Genomic DNA, 21499 nt, shown 5'->3' on the forward strand with positions numbered 1-21499 from the left:
TAATTTGTTTATTTAATTGATATCTGTTTTAACCACTAACTTGTAAGCTCCAAGAAAGTATTAATTACATTTTAAGTTATACCTTGATAACAGGCATACATACAGCTGTCCTTTTAAAAAGAGACATTTAATTTAGCAACTTATAACTCAGCTTTAAATATTTTCTCTAAGGAGTGTCAATGTATTGGCAATTTCATAGATTATTTCCAAGGTGTGAATTTTGTGAACTCTTCTTTTCATCAAGTCATCCTTTAAAGTAATTACTGAACTTTATATATATCTAAATGTCAACAAAAGGGCAGCATTTTTAATACTCTCTTGAATTTCTGATACTGTGCTTCATTCATCTGAATTGAAAGACAAGGTTGTCAGAAAATCTGTAAACTGTTTCCATACAAATCCCTAAGTACTGTGAATAGTGCCTCTGTCCAACTTTTTTTTCTTTTTTCTTTTTTTTTTAAATTATACTTTAAGTTCTAAGGTACATGTGCACAACGTGCAGGTTTGTTACATATGTATACACGTGCCATGTTGGTGTGCTGCACCCATTAACTCATCATTTACATTAGGTATATCTCCTAATGCCTTCCCTCCCCCCTCCCCCTACCCCACGGCAGGCCCTGGTGTGTGATGTTCCCCTTCCTGTGTCCAAATGTTCTCATTGTTCAATTCCCACCTATGAGTGAGAACATGTGGTGTTTGGTTTTTTTGTCCTTGCAATAGTTTGCTGAGAATGATGGTTTCCAGCTTCATCCAGGTCTCTACAAAGGACATGAACTCATCATTTTTTATGGCTGCATAGTATTCCATGGTGTATATGTGCCACATTTTCTTAATCCAGTTTATCATTGATGGACATTTGGGTTGGTTCCAAGTCTTTGCTATTGTGAATAGTGCCACAATAAACATACGTGTGCATGTGTCTTTATAGTAGCATGATTTATAATCCTTTGGGTGTATATACCCAGTAATAGGATGGCTGGGTCAAATGGTATTTCTAGTTCTAGATCCCTGAGGAATCGCTGCATTGTCTTCCACTATGGTTGAACTAGTTTACAGTCCCACCAACAGTGTAAAAGTGTTCCTATTTCTCCACATCCTCTCCAGCACCTGCTATTTCCTGACTTTTTAATGATGGCCATTCTAACTGGTGTGAGATGGTATCTCATTGTGGTTTTGATTTGCATTTCTCTGATGGCCAGTGATAATGAGCATTTTTCATGTGTCTGTTGGCTGCATAGATGTCTTCTTTTGAAAGGTGTCTGTTCATATCCTTTGCCCATTTTTTGATGGGGTTGTTTTTTTCTTGTAAATTTGTTTGAGTTCTTTGTAGATTCTGGATATTAGCCCTTTGTCAGATGAGTAGATTGCAAAAATTGTCTCCCATTCTGTAGGTTGCCTGTTTACTCTGATGGCAGTTTCTTTTGCTGTGCAGAAGCTCTTTAGTTTAATTAGATCCCATTCATCAATTTTGGCTTTCGTTGCCATTGCTTTTACTGGAGGTACAAGGAGGAGCTGGTTCCATTCCTTCTGAAACTATTCCAATCAATAGAAACAGAGGGAATCCTCCATAACTCATTTTATGAGGCCAACATCATCCTGATACCAAAGTCTGGCAGAGACACAACAAAAAAAGAGAATTTTAAGCCAATATCCCTGATGAACATCAATGCAAAAATCCTCAATAAAATACTGGCAAACCAAATCCAGCAGCATCAAAAAGCTTATCCACCATGATCAAGTGGGCTTCATCCCTGGGATGCAAGGCTGGTTCAACATATGCAAATCAATAAACGTAATCCAGCATATAAACAGAACCAAAGATAAAAACTACATGATTATCTCAATAGATGCAGAAAAGGCCTTTGACAAAATTCAACAACGCTTCATGCTAAAAACTCTCAATAAATTAGGTATTGATGGGACGTATCTCAAAATAATAAGAGCTATTTATGACAAACCCACAGCCAATTTCATACTGAATGGGCAAAAACTGGAAGCATTCCCTTTGAAAACTGGCACAAGACAGGGATGCCCTCTCTCACCACTCCTATTCAACATAGTGTTGGAAGTTCTGGCCAGGGCAATCAGGCAAGAGAAAGAAATAAAGTGTATTCAATTAGGAAAAGAGGAAGTCAAATTGTCCCTGTTTGCAGATGACATGATTGTATATTTAGGAAACCCCATAGTCTCAGCCCAAAATCTCCTTAAGCTGATAAGCAACTTCAGCAAAGTCTTGGGATACAAAATCAGTGTGCAAAAATCACAATCATTCTTATACACCAATATCAGACGAACAGAGAGCCAAATCATGAGTGAACTCCCATTCACAATTGCTTCAAAGAGAATAAAATACCTAGGAATCCAACTTACAAGGGATGTGAAGGACCTCTTCAAGGAGAACTACAAACCACTACTCAATGAAATAAAAGAGGACACAAACAAATGGAAGAACATTCCATGCTCATGGATAGGAAGAATCAATATTGTGAAAATGGCCATACTGCCCAAGGTAATTTATAGATTCAATGCCATCCCCATCAAGCTACCAATGACTTTCTTCACAGAATTGGAAAAAAACTACTTTAAAGTTCATATGGAACCAAAAAAGAGCCCGCATTGCCAAGACAATCCTAGGCTAAAAGAACAAAGCTGGAGGCATCATGCTGCCTGACTTCAAACTATACTACAAAGCTACAGTAACCAAAACAGCATGGTACTGGTACCAAAACAGAGATATAGACCAATGGAACAGAACAGAGCCCTCAGAAATAATACCACACATCTACAGCCATCTGATCTTTGACAAACCTGACAAAAACAAGAAATGGGGAAAGGATTCCCTACTTAATAAATGGTGCTGGGAAAACTGGCTAGCCATATGTAGAAAGCTGAAACTGGATCTCTTCCTTACACCTTATACAAAAATTAATTCAAGATGGATTAAAGACTTAAATGTTAGACCTAAAACCATAAAAACCCTAGAAGAAAACCTAGGCAATACCATTCAGGACATAGGCATGGGCAAGGACTTCATGTCTAAAACACCAAAAGCAATGGCAATAATTGCATCACTTTAAAGTAGACAAGTGAATCAATGAGACACCTTATAAACTGGGAGTGAGTTTGATGAAACTGTCTATTGATGTCTTTCACTGATGGCTCATTCAACCTGCAATTGGTCCCACTCTGAAGTTTAAGAGATAATTGAAGGAAGGTGTTATTCCAAATGAATTATGGACTTTTTGTGTTTTTTTTTTCACTTGGTTTTCTTTATTTTACATTTTAAAAGAATTCACTAATATAGTCTCATTGTAAAAAGTTAAATAGAACAGCAGCTACAGAACAAAAACTAATTTTTTCCTTAATAATTTTATTAGTAATTATACTTGGCCATAACAAAATACCATAGACTGAATGGCTTAAATAATAGAAATACATTTTTTTTCACAATTCTAGGGGCTAAAAGTCTGAGATTAGGGTGCCAGCATAGTCAGGTTCTGTCGAGTGCTCTCTTTCTCCCTTGTAGACGGCCAGCTGCCTTCTCACTGTGTTCTCACATGGTGGACAGAGATGGCAAGATCTCTCTTCTCATAAGGACACTAATTGCACCATGAGGGCCCCACACTCATGACCTCATTTAAACCTAATCACCTCCCAAAGGCCATCTCTCCAAATAACATCACATTAATGGCTTCAGCATATGAAGTTTTGAGGGACACAATTCTGCCCATAGCAATAACATTGACAAATATTTGCATAGTATATGCTAATTTATAGATCGCATATTATGCCAAGATCTGTCTTAAGCAATTGTGCATGCACACATACATTTTATAGATGAGGAAACAGAGATGTAGAGAAAACACACAGCTGGGAAGTGGCAGAGCCAAAACTTAAATTTAGAAGGTTTGGTGACAAAGTATACACCCTTGAGCACTACTCCATAAAGCTTCCCTATAGCCCTCCTCAGAGGTTAACACTGCCAAGTGGTGTACATTCTTCTAGGCCTATTTATAGACCTTTATTTTTGCTCTGTTTTTGGTCACTAAATTCATCGGGAGACTAATGTTGTAGCAAGTGGCATATAAAACAGGGTTTGCTGAGTCTTCTGGACTGCTTCTCCATCTAATTGTCTCATTAATGCTACCAAGACTCCAGATTTCAAACAAACAGTACTTCATCATGGAAGCCACCCTGAATCTCCAACTCCTTCATTCTAAAAAGGAAGAAAATGAGATCCATAAAAGTTAATTAATGTCCTCCTAAGAGGCATCCTTGCTCTTTCTTGTCAGAGTTAGGACTAGAATTCAGACCTCTTGATTTAGCCGAGAGCTCTTTTTCAGCAACCCATTTTGATCTTCTGGGACACGAACTCACCACTTATGACTCAAGGGAGAAACTCATAAGAGTACTGCTGTCTTGCGATTTGGCCAATCTTGGAGAAGTACATTTTAAATCTTAAATCTGTGAACTGATTATTCTAAAAAGGAGCAGCAAATAATAGAGGGAATGCCAGCTTTCAGCATAAGCACAAAATAAATTTTTGAAATTCCTTCTGTGAAAGACAAAGCCATTTAAAATGATCTTTTGATTATAATTTACATGAAAGTATGGGATTATTATTATTATACTATTAGAAAGACAGTGAGGATCAACTCCTTTAAATGATTTTAATCTCTGGATGTGAATATGTATCAGATGCTCATTGCTGCTGTAACAAATTGTCACAAACTCAGCAATTTAAAATAACGAAATGTATTTCACTATTATATAGGTCAGAAGTCTGGTAGGCTCAGCTGGCTTTTCTGCTCTGGGTACCACCATTGCACAATTTGCACCATTGCACTCCAACCTGGGTGACAAGAGTGAAACTCCAATGGTACAATCTCAGCTCACTGCAACTTCTGCTTCCCCAGTTCAAGAGATTCTCCTGCCTCAGCCTCCCAATAGCTGGGATTACAGGCACCTGCCACCATGCCCAGGGTATTGTTTTTTTTTTGTTTTTTTGTTTGTTTGTTTGTGTGTGTGTGTGTGTGTGTGTGTTTACTAGAGATGGGGTTTCACCATGTTGGCCAGGCTGGTCTCAAACTCCTGACCCCAGGTGATCCGCCCACCTTGGCCTCCCAAAGTGCTGGTATTACAAGTGTGAGCCACCACGCCCAGCCTTATATCCCTATTTTAAATGTCCATAACTGTAATCACATTGGCAAAGTCCCTTCCGTTTTACAATGTAAAGTAACTGTTTTTCTGGAAATTAGGACATGGAAGTCTTTGGAGAGGATGGTGGTGGTGGTAATTATTCTGCTTACCACAGTCCACCTATGGCCCTTAAAGATTCATGTCTATTTCATATACAAAATACATTTATTTCATCCCAAGATCACCAAAGTTCTCATCCCATTACAGTATCAATTTAAGTTCAAAATCTCATCTAAATTCCATGAACTCTAAAATCTCAAATCTAATCACCCAAATAATCTAAATTATATGTAGGTAGAATCTGGGTATAATCTTTCTTGAAGCACAGTTCCTCTCAATCTTTGCACCTGTAAAACTAAAAAAAAAAAAAAAAAAAGTTATCTGCTCCAAACATACAACAGCGGGACAGGCATAGGATAACACTTACAGATATTCACATTCAAAAAGGGAGAAAGATGGGAGAATAAAAGGAATCACTGGTTCTAAGCAATTAAAAAACCCAGCCAGGCAAACTCCATTGGATTTCAAGACCTGGGGAAAAAAAATCCTCTGTGGTTGTTGATTCTTCCCTCTGAGTCACACTTTTTTATTTAGGAAAGGCAACACATGTTCGCAACAGAGTAGTTTTATCAGCCCGTGTCTTAGTCCATTCAGATGCTATAATAAAAAGACCATATCCTGGGTGACTTACAAACAATAGAAATCTATTTCTTATAGCTCTGGAGGCTGGAAAGTCCAAGATCAATACACAGGCAGGTTTAGTGTCTGGTGAGGGGCTATTGCTTATAGACGACATCTTTTTTGCTGTATCCTCACATGGTGGAAGGGCAAGGCAGGCTCTGAGGTCTCTTTTATATGGGCAGTAATCCTATTCATTAAGGTTCTGCCTTCATGACCAAATGCCCTCCCCAAAGGTCCCACCTCCTAACACTATTGCCTTGGGGATTAGGATTTTAACATAAATTTTGAAGGGACACATATGTTCAGACCATAGCAGTCTGTTTTCTGCAGGTAGAATTTTTATGCACTGACAGTTTCTTAAAATTTTGTACTCTCCATCTCTTTCAGTCCCAGCTGGCAGAATTTCTGTTGTCTTAATATTCTTAGGAACTTTGTGAGTCTCCCATGTATGTCATGGGATTCACCTTGTACACAGATCTTTCCTAGATAATCTCATCTTTATTTATGGCTTCTGTTGAGATGGCCGAGGAGATTGATCTGTCACACTTTTGATCTCTTCAAGTAGCCTTTTTTGTAACTAAATATTACAACCTTTTGAGTTTTCTGAGGTATTACCAAAAGGTTTTACAGACACATCCTGGGCTCTTTTTCTATAACATGACTTCCTGACAGTGAATCTCTTAATTTTAGTCTGTTTCCATTTAAATAGGTGTAGAATTTATAAAATCACCAAGTATTGGTTTCTTTTTAATAGGTCCTCCCTCAATTTCCCTCTCTCATCTTTCATTTTACTATAAGCAGCAAGAAAAACCAGGTCACACCTTCACCATGTTGCTTGAAAATTTCCTCAGCTAAATGACCAGATTTGTCACTTACAAAGTCTGCCTTCAGTATAACTGCAGAACACAATATATATAAGCTTTCTGCTTCTATATAACAAGGATTCTCCTTCCTGCAGTCTGCAATATTGGTTTCTCATTTTCTTCTCAGAGATCACCAGAGCATCCTTCAAGTCCACATTTCTACTAATAACCTATTCAAGGTAATCTAGGCTTTTTCTACCATGCTCCTAAACATTTTTAGTATCGCCACCCATCGCTTGATTATGAAGCTATTTCCACATGGTTAGGTATTTGTTATAGCAGTACCTCATTCCTGGTAACAGAATCAGTATATATATATATATATATATTTTTTTTTTTTTTTTTGACAAAATCAAAGTCTCTTTTGCCATGTAATAAAACATTCACAGGTTCTGGAGATTAGAGCGTGAAAATCTTTGGGGGATCATTATTCTGTCCACCACAGAATCCCACAAATCTCCCAAGACATGGCTAAGAACAGGGAAGGAGGTGGGAACTGAAATAAAAATAGTCTCTAGGAGCCAAAGGAAATTGGGAAGGATTCAGTAGAGTTTATGGTCCTCAGTTTCAGAGTAATTCCACAGGCTAGAGGCTGAGAGGACTGAGCAACCTCTCAGCCGACTAACAAGTCCAGAAAGGCCTTTCTGGTTTGAATAATGAACACAAGGAAGGTAAGTCTAGGCAGCAAAGAAGCTCAAGTGAAAAAAAAAGCCTCTATCTTTAGTCATTATAAATGCATCTGATCAGGAGTTTGACAGTGAGAGTAGGGAGATAGGGCAGCCCCTGCCCTCTAACCCGGCAGCTTGATAGAAGTAGCAGACACCAACATGTAAATCATATTAAGATAGGCTGTGATACCTAAATAGAAGACTTCTGAATCCCGGAAGAGTGTGCAGGAATCTATTTAAGGACGCTGCCATTTCCATCTGCTATAATTTAAATTACTTTGAAGTGTGATATTTAAACTTTTACTAGAAAATTAATCAAAGAATCTCATTCATTTCAGTTTGCTTTTCTGTGGCGTTGGCTCACAAGTACAGAAATGTGATCAGATACCATATTTAGTTTAGCACTTAAGTCAAGGTTACAAGGCTCTCTTAAGTATATATACTGATGTTAGTGTGTTCATCATCATTTTCCTGCCCTGATGGCTTGCTTTCTAAATGGGACTCATTTCAAATCCTTTCCACAGGGAGAAATAAAAGTAATTTAGAATTTAAAACAAGCCAGTATCTAGTAGTTCACACAACATGTTTAAGCAGGAAGCTAAATCTTAAATTAACAAAATTTATTCCAGTTATCAAGAAATTGGCCCTAGGCCATAGTGATAACTGAAAGGTTTCTTTTGTTTTGTTTTTCATTTTGTTTTTGGTGGTGAAATAAAGATTGTGGTCAGGTAATTTTCTGCTTAATTTCTTACCATTGTCCCCCTTGTAAAGCTCTGTGTGTGTGTGTGTGTGTGTGTGTGTGTGGTGGAGAGAGAGAAAGAGAGAGAGAGACAGTTGGCCTCCCTCTTGGCCGGCCTTCCTTCTTTCCTTCCTTCCTTCCTTCCTTCCCTTCCTCCTTCCCTCCCTCTTTCTATTTTTTTTTTTTTTTTTTTTTTTTTTTTGCTCTGTTGCCCAGGCTGGAATGCAGTGGTGCCATCATGACTCACTGCAGCCTTGACCTTCCCTAGGCTCAAGCAATCCTCTTGCCTCAGCACCCTGAATCAGCTGGGACTACAGGTGTGTGCCACTATGCCCGGCTAATTTTTAAAAATTTTTTGAGGAAATGGGGTCTCAGGATGGTCTCAAACTCTTGGGCTCAAGCAATTCTCCAGCCTCAGCCTCCCCAAGTGCTGGGATTACAGGTGTGCGCCACTGCACCTGGCCAATTTTTCTTATTTATGTTTTTGCTAAAGAGGTAGTCCTTAATATTTTTATGTGCTGGTACTTACTTCTCGGTAACGACTCTATCCCAGAACGCCATTTAGTCTTACATGGGACTGACTTTTCTTTATTATGCTATGATTATCTGGGACAGTGTAGAACAAATCAGGGAAGTGGGGAGTGTGTCTTTTGGCTTACCTAAACACATACTGTTTAATTTTCTTATCATTCCTAAGGGCTGGCATACCTACATTTCCTATCATATGCTACAAATTTCTTCCTGGAGTTCATATTATTGCACTAAATTTCATCAGGAAAACATTAGTATAGAATCTTTACAGCAGTACTGTTCAATAAAACTTTCTGGGGCAATAGAAGTGCACTGTAATCTGTCACAAACAGTTTGGGCCCAGATTCCACGTTGAAGGCACAGGCTTCAGAGATTTAAGACTCTTGAGCACTGGTTAGTGTGCTATTGGGAAGTCATAAGTCTCACCTGGGGCCACTTGTCATTTGCTTCTCACCCTGTGGCAGGGCCTCTTTTGTCAGTGTCCCCTAGTCACCTCCAGCCTACAGGCCCATCTTGCCTGGTGGCAGGAGCTGCAGATGACTTGAAAGCACAAGAAGGTAATGATAAATTTTTTAAAGTTGTTTGCATAATGAGGTGAGAGGTGACCTTTCCTTATATAGGTACCCCACCACTGAAACTTCAGTCGGTTCTATTAATCATGAGTGGACTTTTATTTGGGGGGGAATTGAAAGTTGATAAAAGCTTGGATTTTTTGTTAAAATTGATGCCTAGTGAATTAAAGACACACTTGTAGATGTGGAAATCATCTGGGTCCTAGGATGGGCTTTGGACTTGCACAGATCAGGGCAATTTTAACTAGAACTCAAGGAATAGGGAAACTTCAGTTACCAGCTGGGTTATACATGTTAGCATACTAAGTGTTTAAATGTCACTATCAAAACCTTTACCATCAGACACTGGTGTTAGCTGAAAGTTCAGATCAACAGAAGAATTATCCCTTGCAGATAATTCTGCACAATGTAATCTGTGCCCTTCTGAGAGACAGCTCCAGACACTCTAATCCAATTTGTGAAGATTTGGGAAAACCAGATAGTGATCATCTTCCTGCTGTCTCTAAATATAATTCCAACCTTCATACCATTTCTCTCTTTCTTTCTTTGACTGCCTTACTCTTACTCCAGTCTGTGCTTGAAAATGACCCAAAGTGAAATTACATTCTCTGCCAGAGGTAAGCTATTAATTAGAACTAACTGCTCATTAAAGGGAGCCTGCTGATGGAGCAGCCATGGTGGAGTAACTACACTTCGCCATGTCTTTGAAATCACATTGGCAATTTAGTATAAAATATTCCAGAAAATTTACACTTCAAACCCTGAAGGTTTGTTTTCTTTTCATGATCTGCGAGCAGGCATCTGGGAGCAAGGACCTGCTACTTGCTTGCTTTTAGACAACTACACTGCTTTATATTTAAAGCAGCTTTAAATATAAAGTAGGTTCTGAGTTTTTAATTTCTCACTGAAATAAAAACATTTTGCTTCTTCCTCTGACCTACTTAGACTTTACCAAGCAGACACTGCTGGAAAAACAAGAACTTTCCTTGTCTGCTGTTAAGATGCCAGAAAAATGATGAAAAGAGCACAGTAAGTCCATTTATAAAATAAAATCGTTTTAAGCCACCACCAACAGCAGTCTAATTCAGACTTTCCAGACTTCATAAATTTCTGTAAATTTGCAGAAGCATTTTTGTAACATGTTAAAAAATTCTCCAAACTCTTAGATTCTACATGTTTTTCATTTGGAACCACATTTAAGATATAAATAGAAAAGGAGTTAATATGTATGTAGGAGTTACTGGTTTATTTGAATTTCACATTAAGAAATCATTTGAAATGTGTAAAATTGTGGCTACAAATATGTTGTTTTTAGAGCTGGGGTATACCATTGATGGGCTCAGCATATCTTGAAATAATTGGAAACAGGATTTCCTGTAGTGATATATTTGTTCTTTTTTTTTTTTTTTTTTTTTGAGATGGAGTCTTGCTCTGTCACCAGGCTGGAGTGCAGTGGCACCATCTCAGCTCACTGCAACCTCTGCCTCCTGGGTTCAAGCGATTCTCCTGCCTCAGCCTCCCGAGTATCTGGGATTACAGGCACCTGCCTCCATGCCTGGCTAATTTTTCGTATTTTTAGTAGAGACGGGGTCTCACTATATTAGCCAGGGTGATCTTGATCTCCTGACCTCAGGATCCGCCCGCCTTGGCCTCCCAAAGTGCTGGGATTACAGGCGTGAGCCACTGCGCCCGCCAGTGATACATTTGTTCTAACTAACTTTCTTGTGCTACCAGGTACCAAAAATAAGAGAGTAAAACCATAATAAAAAAGACAAGGTAAATACATATTCATATAGACTTTTTTTTGCTAAGGCTTCAGCTGAGAAAAAGAAAAGTTGGCAGACTGTGTTAAGATGAATCCCATGTGCTCTATAAATCTTGATGGAATCACTCAAGGTTTGAAATTTTTAAAATTTTGCTGTTGAACAAATTTGACTTGACTCAAAATTATTTGCTCACCTTATAAATCATTATAACTTCAGTATATTTTCCCAATATTTCCTGTAAGTTACAAAAATTTATTTGTTTCAACATTGTTTTGATAATAATTTAATAATAGCATTTAACATGTATTGAGTGCTTCCATGTGATGGGCATATACTAAGCAATTTTACACATTAGTTCATTTAATTCTCATAAAAATCCCATACAATAGTATTATTAGTGGGCGAAATTGGTTTTGTGAGGTTAGGTAACTTGAGCATGTGGCTGGTAAATTGTGTAACTGGTATATAATAATAACAATTGCTAAGATTTATTTAACATATAATTTAACACACTGAATCTTGACATCAACCCAACAACACGAGAAGAATAATAAAGTAGTGAAATGTGAAACCAGAGTTTGAACCTCAGCAGTTTGACCCCAGCTCTGTGAGTATTCAGTTATTAAATAGCATTGTTCAAAATGGTAGCTACTAGCCACATGCTATAATTTAAATTTAAATTAATTAACATTTTAAAGAAATTTAGCTCTTTAGTCACTAACTACATTCAAGTGCTCAATACCCATATATAGCTAGTAGGTACCATATTGAACAACACAGATTACAGTGCACTTCTATCATCACAGAAAGTTGTATTGAACAGTACTGCTCTCAATATTCTATACTAATGTTTTTCTGGTGAAATTTTAGTGAAATAATGTGAACTCCAGGAAAAAATTTGGGAAACACTTGAATTTTTTGACAGTACATGAACTAATTATCATTTGGGGTGAACTTATTTTACTGATGGCTCATCTCATTATTTTTATTATGTTTATCATAAATTTCAAGAAAGAAACATTTCTGATCCAGTTCCTTAGTTTGGGGGATTCTCCTTAGTTTATTTATTATTATTATTATTGTTTTAAGAAGGAGTTTCACTCTTGTTGACCAGGATGGAGTGCAATGGTGCGATCTTGGTTCACCGCAACCTCTGCCTCCTGGGTTCAAGCGATTCTCCTGCCTCAGCCTCCCAAGTAGCTGGGACTACAGGCGTGCGCCACGATGCCTGGCTAATTTTTGTATTTTTAGTAGAGATGGGATTTCACCATCTTGGCCAGGCTGGTCTCGAACTCCTGACCTCGTGATCCACCCTCCTCGGCCTCCCAAAGTGTTGGGATTACAGGTATGAGCCACCGCGCCAGGCTTATTATTATTTTTGAGACAGTCTCACTCTGTTGCCCAGAGTGGAGTGCAGTAGTGCGATCTTGGCTCACTGCAACCTCTGCCTCCTGGGTTCAAGTAATTCTTCTGCCTCAGCCTCCCAAGTATCTGAGACTAGAGGCACATGCCACCATGCCCAGCTAATTTTTGTATTTTTAGTAGAGACAGGGTTTCACTATATTGGCCAGGCTGGTCTCAAACTCCTGACCTCATGATCTGTCTGCCTTGGCCTCCCAAAGTGCTGGGATTACAGGCATGAGCCACTGCACCTGGCCTCTCTTTAGTTTATTATTTATGTATTTGCTATTTTTTTTTTTAATTGAAATGGAATCTCACTTTGTCGCCCAGGCTGGAGTGCAGTGACGTGATCTCAGCTCACTGCAACCTCCGCCTCTTGGATTCAAGCCATTCTCTGGCCTCAGTCTCCCCAGTAGCTGGGATTATAGGCACCCACCACCACGCCCTGCTAATTTTTTGTATTTTTAGTAGACACAGGGTTTCACCGTCTTGTTCAGGCCGGTCTCAAACTCCTGACATCAAGTGATCCATCAGCCTAGGCCTCTCAAAGCACTGGGATTACAGGCGTGAGCCACCGCACCTGGCAGGATTCTCCTTATTTTCAATCTGTGACTTCCTTTGCAAGAACTACATAACTCCTAGTAACTTTCCACTTGGAACTACTAAGTGGTTAAAATATTTTCAAGGAGACAAGAGATATAAAAGAGTATTAGAAATCTACTCTAAAAATTAGAAATTTTTTCTGATACATATATTTACAGGCTTTTCTTCTAAGGAGAATAACACTGTTGAAATGAACCAGTTCCCCCACCTTGCATTATCACTGTTGTGTAGTCATTTGAAATATAATCTTCTGCACTTCCTGGGAGGAAGCTCAAGGGGGCAAGGCAGGCTGCCATCTTGGCTGTCTCACAGCCCTTGCTGCTCTTGCCTTCACGTTCTGGAAAGTGCCTGGAGATTAGGGACTAGCATGGACTCTAGCACAGTGCAGCCACCACATGGAAAAGTGGCCAGACTGTTTTCCACATGGGTCCCCAATACCGCTTCTCATCACTGGTCGGGGCCTCCTGACCTGGGACTCCAGCCACCCCCTACCAGGGCTCTAGGGCTGGTACCAGCTCTGCACTTCCCTGGGACAGAGCTCCCAGAAGGAGAAGATGGCTGCCATTTCTGCTGTCTCACAGACCTTGCCACTTTTGCCCTCAGGTGCTGGAGGGTGCACGGTGATTAGGAACTGGTGTGGATCCCCAGTGCAGCACAACTGCTTCACAGAAAAGTGTCTGTGTGTCCGGAGTTGGTTCCTTCCCATAGGTTCATTCGTGGTCTCGCTGACTTCAAGAATGGAGCTGTGGACCTTTGCAGTGAGTGTTATAGCTCTTAAAGATGGCATGGACACAAAGAGTGAGCAGCAGCAAGATTTATTGTGAAGAGTGAAAGAACAAAGCTTCCACAGCATGGAAGGGGACCCGAGTGGGTTGCCGCTGCTGGCTGGGGTGGCCAGCATGTATTCCCTTATTTGTCCCCACCCTTGTCTTGCTGATTGGTCCATTTTACAGAGTGCTGATTGGTCTATTTTACAAACCTCTAGCTAGCTACAGAGCGCTGATTGGTGTGTTTTTACAGAGCACCAATTGGTGCATTTTACAAACCTCTAGCTAGCTACAGAGTGCTGATTGGTGTATTTTACAATCCTAGCTACAGAGCGCTGATTGGTGCATTTTACAATCCTCTTGTAAGACAGAAAAGTTCTTCAAGTCCTCACTTGACCCAGGAAGTCCAGCTGGCTTCACCTCTCATCTGGACTGTTCTTCACTGGGTCCCTGTCCCTGCTTCTCCTCACTGGGCAGGTCCTCCTGACCTGGGACTCCCGCATAACTACTCTGCCCTGCCTGCACACTTCAGTCAGAGGCAGCTCTGCATTTCTCTAAGGAGGAAATCCCAGAGTCAACCCACAACCCCTCCACCATTGCACCTGTAATGGTACCACCCTAACCACCCTCAGGCTAAGGAAGGAACAAAGGGCTTAGTTCCTGCGCTGGGACCTCCTGCACTCTGCAGCCCCCTGCACTCTGCAGCCCCCATCCAGAGTCCTGTCTCTCTTCTCTGTGAACCCCCACCCTCAACTCTTCACCAGGTAGGGCCCCTGGGTCAGGACTGCAGATCAGTCGCCCCAACCACAGCTGAGGATGCCCACTGGGAGTGGCTCTGAGTTTCCCAGAGGAGGGGCTCCTAGAGGGAACCAACAGCCCCTCTGCCACAGCAATGGTTCTGCCTCTGCTGCCCTCCATCTGGGGAAGAAACAAAGAGCCTGAGGCCTTCACCTGCACTTTCAGCACACCACAGTCACCATCAGAAGAAGAGCCCAGTCTCTCCTCCCTGTGAGCCCTCCACCCCCTCCTCTTCACCAAGTGGAGCCCCAAACTCAGGCCAGCAATGCAGCCAACCCACCCCCTGGCTGAACACTCCCATTGGCAGTGGTTCTGTTTCTCTGAGGTAGAATTCCCAGAGGTAACTGAAAGGCCCTTTGCCACTGCCGCTGCTGTGGTACTTCTCTTGCTTCTCTCAGACTAAGGAAGGAGCAGAGACCCCAAGTGCTTCAACCACACCTTCAGTAAGCTGAAGTTGCCCTAAAGAGAAGAGGCCAGTCTGTATCCCTCCAGGACCCACCTGCTCTCCCTGCTCATCACTAGCAGGGCCTCCCCTTGCCCTTGGGTCCAAAGTGCAGTGGCCCCATCCTGGGCTGATCACACTGATTGATAGAGGCTCCGCCTCAGAAAGAGGTGTGAGCCTCTTGTCAAAAGACAAGTGAAAGACCCTCTGCCACAGCCACTGCTAAGGTCCCTTCACCTGCTGCCTCCAAGCTTGAGAAGAAACAGAAAGTTTGAACTCACCCCAGAATTGTAATGTGCAGCCCAGGAGTGCCAAGCCGAGATATGCAGCCAGCACTCAAGTGGGAGAGGAGACCACCCATTCACAGCACTGAGAGAAAGCCCAGCTGCAATCCTGATGAAATACAGAGAACTCATGTGGCTAAGCAAGAGCCTACCTACCAGCCATTGCACTTAAGCACCACCTACTGGATCACAGTCCAAAACTTCAACACCAATAACACTTGGCTAACATACCCTCTTGTGAAACCAGTGACAAGAATTCAGCTACAAATAAAGACTCTGCACAAAGACTTGGACCTCTGAAAACATCCAGAAAAGAAGTCTATTGGCTGTACTCAATATACATTGCAGTTAAAGGAACACCAGTGCACACAGTTGAGAAAGAACCAGTGTAAGAACTCTGGCAACTCAAAAAGCCAGAGTGTCTTCTTTCCTCCAAATGAATGCACTAGTTCTCCAGCAAGCATTCTTAACTAGGCTGAAATGATGGAAATAGAATTCAGAATATGAATAGGAAGAAAGATCATTGAGATTCAGGAAAAAGTAAAAACCCAATCCAAGAAATGTAAGGATTATAATAAAATGATACAGGAACTGATAGTTGAAATGGCCATTATAAAAAAGAACCAAATTGATCAGATAGAGCTGAAAGACACATGACAAGAATTTCATAATGCAATCACAATTATTAACAGAAGACTAGACCAAGCTGAGAAAAGAATCTCAGTGCTTGAAGACCAGCTCTCTGAAATAACTCAGTCAGACAAAAACAAAGAAAAAAGCATAAAAAAGAATGAACAAAACCTTTGAGTAATATGAGATTATGTAAAGAGACCAAACCTGTGACTCCTTGGCATCTCTGAAAGAGATGGGGAGAAAGCAAACAACTTGGAAAACATATTTCAGGATATCATCTAGCTAGGATATCCCAACCTCGTTAGAGAGCCCAATATTCAAATTCAAGAAATTCAGAAAACTCCTGTGAGCTAGTACATGAGAAGAACATCCCCAAGACACGTAATCATCAGATTCTCCAAGGTTGAAATGATAGAAAAAATGTTAAAGGCAGCTAGAGAGAAAGGGTAGGTCACCTACCAAAAGAATCCTGTTAGACTAACAGCAGACCTTTCAGCAGAAACCCTACAAGCCAGAAGAGATTGGGGGCCTAGATTCAGCATTCTTAAATAAAAGAATTTTCAATGAAGAATTTGATATCCAACCAAACTAAGCTTCATAAGTGAAAGAGAAGTAAGATTCTTCTCAGACAAGCAAATGCTGATGGAATTTGTTACCACCAGGCCTACTTTATGAGAGGTCCTAAAAGGAGTACTAAATATGGAAAGAAAAGACCGTTACCAGCCACTACAAAAATACACTTAAGTACACAGACCAGTGACATTATAAAGCAACCACACAAACAAGGCTGTGTAGTAACCAGCTAACAGCACAATGACAGGATCAAATCCACATATATCAATAGTGACCATGAATGTAAATGGGCTAAATGCCTCAATTAAAGGGCACAGAGTGGCAAGCTGGATAAAGAAGCAAGGCCCAATGATATACGGTCTTCAAGAGACCCATTTCACATGCAACACCTATATGCTGAAAATAAAAGGATGGAGAAAAATATACTAAGCAAATGGAAAACAGAAAAAAGCAGGAGTTGCTATCCTAATTTCAGACAAAACAGACTTTAAACCAACAAAGATAAAGAAAAGAAGGGCATTACATAATGGTAAAGGGTTCAATTCTGCAAGAAGACCTAATTATCCTAAATATATATGCACCAAACACAGGAGCATCCAGACTCATAAAGCAAGTTGTTAGAGACCTGTGAAGAGACTTACATTCACAGACTATAATAGTGGTAGACTCCAGTTCCCCTCTCACAGTATTAGACAGGTCATAAAGGCAGAAAATTAACAAAGATATTCAGGATGTGAAGTTGGCACTTGACCAAATGACCTAATAGACATCCACAGAACTCTCCACCCAAAAACAATAGATTATACATTCTCACCTGAACATGACACATACTCTAAAATAGACTACGCAATTGGAAATAAAACTATCCTTAGCAAATTAAAAAAAAAAACCCAAAATCATACCAACCACATGCTCAGACCATAGTGCAATAAAAATAGAAATCAATACTAAGAAAATCACTCAAAACTATACAATTACATGGAAATTGAACAACCTGCTCCTGAATGACTTTTGGATAAACAGCAAAATTAGGTCAGACATCAATAAATGTTTTAAATACATGAGAACAGAGATACAACACACCAGAATCTCTGAGACACAGCTAAGGCAGTGTTACGAGGGAAGTTTATAGCATTAAACACTCACATCAAAAAGTTAGAAAGATCTAAAATTAACAACCTAACATTACAACTAGAGGAACTACAGAAATAAGAGCAAACCAATCCCAAAGCTAGCAAAAGACAAGAAATAACCAAAATCAGAGCTGAATTGAAGGAAATGTGAAAAACCATACAAAAGAACAATGAATCCAGGAGTTAGTTCTTTGAAAAAATTAATAAGAAAAATAGACTAGTATCTAGAATAATAATGAAAAAAAGAGCAAAGATCCAAATAAAAACAATTAGAAATGACAAAGGGGACATTACCACTTATCCTACAGAAATACAAAAACCCTCAGAGACCACTATAAACACCTCTATGCACACAAACTAGAAAATCCAGAAGAATGGACAAATTCCTGGACATAGACAACCTCTGAAGACTGAACCAGGAAGAAATTGAATCCCTGAACAGACCAGTAATGAATTCCAAAATGGAAGCAGCAATAAAAAGCCTACCAACCAAAAAATGTCCAGGACAAGATGCAGCCAAATTCTACCAGATGCGTAAAGAAGAGCTGGTACTATTCCTACTGAAACTATTCCAAAAAACTCATTCTATGAGATCAGCATCATCCTGATACCAAAACCTAGCAGAGACACAACAAAAAGAGAAAACTTCATGCCAATATTCTTGATGAACATAGATGCAAAAATTCTCAATAAAACACTAGAAAACTGAATCCAGCAGCACATCAAAAACCTAATCACCATTATCAAGTAGGCTTTATCCCTGGGATGCAAGGGTGATTAACATATGCAAATCAATAAATGTGACTAATCAACATAAACAGGAAAAAACCAAAAACCATGATTATCTCAATAGATGCAAAAAAGGCTTTTGATAAAATCTGACATTGCTTCATGTTAAAAACTCTCAATAAACTAGGTGTTGAAGGAACACACTTCAAAATGCTAAGAGCCATCTATGGCAAACCCCCAACCAACATCATACTGAATGGGCAAAAGCTGGAAGCATTCCTTTTGAAAACTGGAAGAAGACAAGGATGTTCTCTCTCACCCCTCTTATTCAACATAGTACTGGAAGTTCTGGCCAGAGCAATTTAGTCAGGAGAAATAAATAGAAGGTATCCAAATAGGAAGAGAGGAAGTCAAGCTATCTCTGTTTACAGACAATATGATTTTATATCTTGAAAAGCCCCTAGTCTCTACCCAAAAGCACCTTGATCTTAGAAACAACTTCAGCAAAGTTTCAGGATATAAAATTAATGTATAAAGGTCAGTAGCATTCTCATACACCAACAACATCCAAGCCAAGAGCCAAATCAGGAAAGCAATCCCATTTACAATTGCCACAAAAAGAATAAAATACCTAGTAATACAGCTAACCAGGGAGGTGAAAGATCTTCAAGAGGAGAATTACAAACACTGCTCAAAGAAATAAGAAATGACACAAACGAATGAAAAAACATTCCATGCTCATGGATAGTGATATGGTTTGGCTGTGTCCCCACCCAAAATCTCATCTTGAATTGTAATCTGAATTGTAAGCCCTGTGTGTTGGGGGAGGGACCCTCATGGGAGGTGATTAGATCATGGAGGTTGTTCCCTCATGCTGTTCTCATGATAGTGAGTGAGTTCTCATGAGATCTGATCCCTTTATAAGGGGTTATTCCCCACTTCACTCTGCACTTCTCTCTCCTGCTGCCATGTGAAGAAGGAAGTGTTTGCTTCTCCTTCTGCCATGATTGTAAGTTTCCTGAGGCCTCCCCAGCCATGCAGAATTGTGAGTCAATTAAACCTCTTTCCTTAATAAATTACCCAGTAACAGGGAGTTCTTTATAGCAGCATGAAAATGGACTAATACAGTAAATTGGTAGCTCAGAGAGTGGGGTGCTGCCATAAAGATAACCCAAAATGTGGAAGAAACTTTGGAATTGGGTAGCAGGCAGACATTGGGGCAGTTTGGAGTGCTCAAAAGAATATAGAAAGATGTAGGAAAGTTTGGAACTGCCTAAAGACTTGTTGAATGGTTTTGGCCAAAATGCTGATAGTGATATGGACAATAAAGTTCAGGCTGAGGTGGTCTCAGATGGAGATGAGGAACTTCTTGGAACTGGAGTAAAGGTCACTCTTGGTATGCCTTAACAAAGAGACTGGTGGCATTTTGCCCCTGCCCTAGGGATCTGTGGAACTTTGAACTTGAGGGAAATGATTTAGGGTATCTAGCAAAAGAAACTTCTAAGCAACAAAGCATTATAGAGGTGACAGAGCATACAAGTTTGGAAAATTTGTAGCCTGAGGCTGCAGTAGAAAAGAAAAACCCATTTTTGGGGGGAGAAATTAAATCTGACTGCAGAAATGTGCATAAGTAACTAGGAGCCAAATGTTGATTGCCAAAGACAATGGGGAAAATGTCTCCAGGGCATGTCACAGACCTTCACAGCAGCTGGAGGCCTAGGAGGGAAAAATGATTTTGTGGGCCAGGGCGAGGGCCCCATTGCTGTGTGCAGACTTGGGACTTGGTGCCCTGAGTTCCAGCTGCTCCAGCCATGCCTAAAAGGGCCAAGGTACAACTCAGGCCATTGCTTCAAAGGGTGCAAGCCCAGGCCTTGGTAGCTTCTAAGTGGTGTAGAGCCTGTGGGCACACGGAAGTCAAGAAGTGAGGTTTTGGAATCTTCACCTAGATTTCAGAGGATGTATGGAAACACCTGGATGTCCAGGCAGAAGTTTGCTGTAGAGGCAGAGTCCTCATGGAGAACCTCTGCTAGGGCAGTGCAGAAAGGAAATGTGGGATCTGAGACCCTACACGGAGTCCCCACTGGGGCACTGCCTAATGGAGCTGTGAGAAGAGGGCCACTGTCTTCCAGACCCCAGGATGGTAGATCCAGCAACTTGCACCATGTGCCTGGAAAAGCTGCAGGCACTCAACACCAGCCCATGAAAGCAGCCAGGAGGCAGGCTGTGCTCTGCAAAGCCACAGGGGTGGAGCTACCCAAGGCATGGGAGTCCACTTCTTGCATCAGTGACCTGAGTGTGAGGCATGGAGTCAAAGGAGATCATTTTGGACCTTTAAGGTTTAGTGGCTGCCTTATTAGATTTTGGACTTGCATGGGGCCTGTAGCCCCTTGTTTTGTCCAATTTCTCCCATTTGGGATGGGTGTATTTAACCAATGCCTGTACCCCCACTGTATCTAGGAAGTAACTAACTTGCTTTTGATTTTACACTCTCATAGGTGGAAGGGACTTGACTTGTCTCAGATGAGACTTTGGACTTGGACTTTTGGGCTAATGCTGGAATGAGTTAAGACTTTGAGGAACTATTGGAAAGGCAGGATTATTTTTTGAAATGTGAGGACATGAGATTTGGGAAGGGCCAGGCACAAAATGATATGGTTTGGCTGTGTCCCCACTCAAAATCTCACCTTGAACTGTAAACTAAATTGTAATCCCCACATGTCAGGGGAGGGATCTTGTGGGAGGTGATTAGATCATGGGGGGCGGTTCCCCCATGCTGTTCTCATGATAGTGAGTGAGTTCTCGTGATATCTGACAGTTTTATAATGGGCTTTCCCCCCTTCACTCTGCACTTCTCTCTCCTGCTGCCATGTGAGAAACATGTTTGCTTTCCCTTCTGCCATGATTTTAAGTTTCCTAAGGCCTCCCCAGCCATGTGGAACTGTGAGTCAATTAAACCTCTTTCCTTTATAAATTACCCAGTCTCCAAGAGTTCTTTATAGCAGTGTGAGAATAAACTAATACAGATAGAAAGACTTAATATTGTTAAAATGGCCATACTGCCCAAAGCAATTTACAGATTCAGTGCTTTCCCTATCAAACTACCAATGACATCCT

This window comes from Nomascus leucogenys, chromosome 3 (assembly GCF_006542625.1).
Source record: "Nomascus leucogenys isolate Asia chromosome 3, Asia_NLE_v1, whole genome shotgun sequence".
NCBI lineage: Eukaryota > Metazoa > Chordata > Mammalia > Primates > Hylobatidae > Nomascus > Nomascus leucogenys.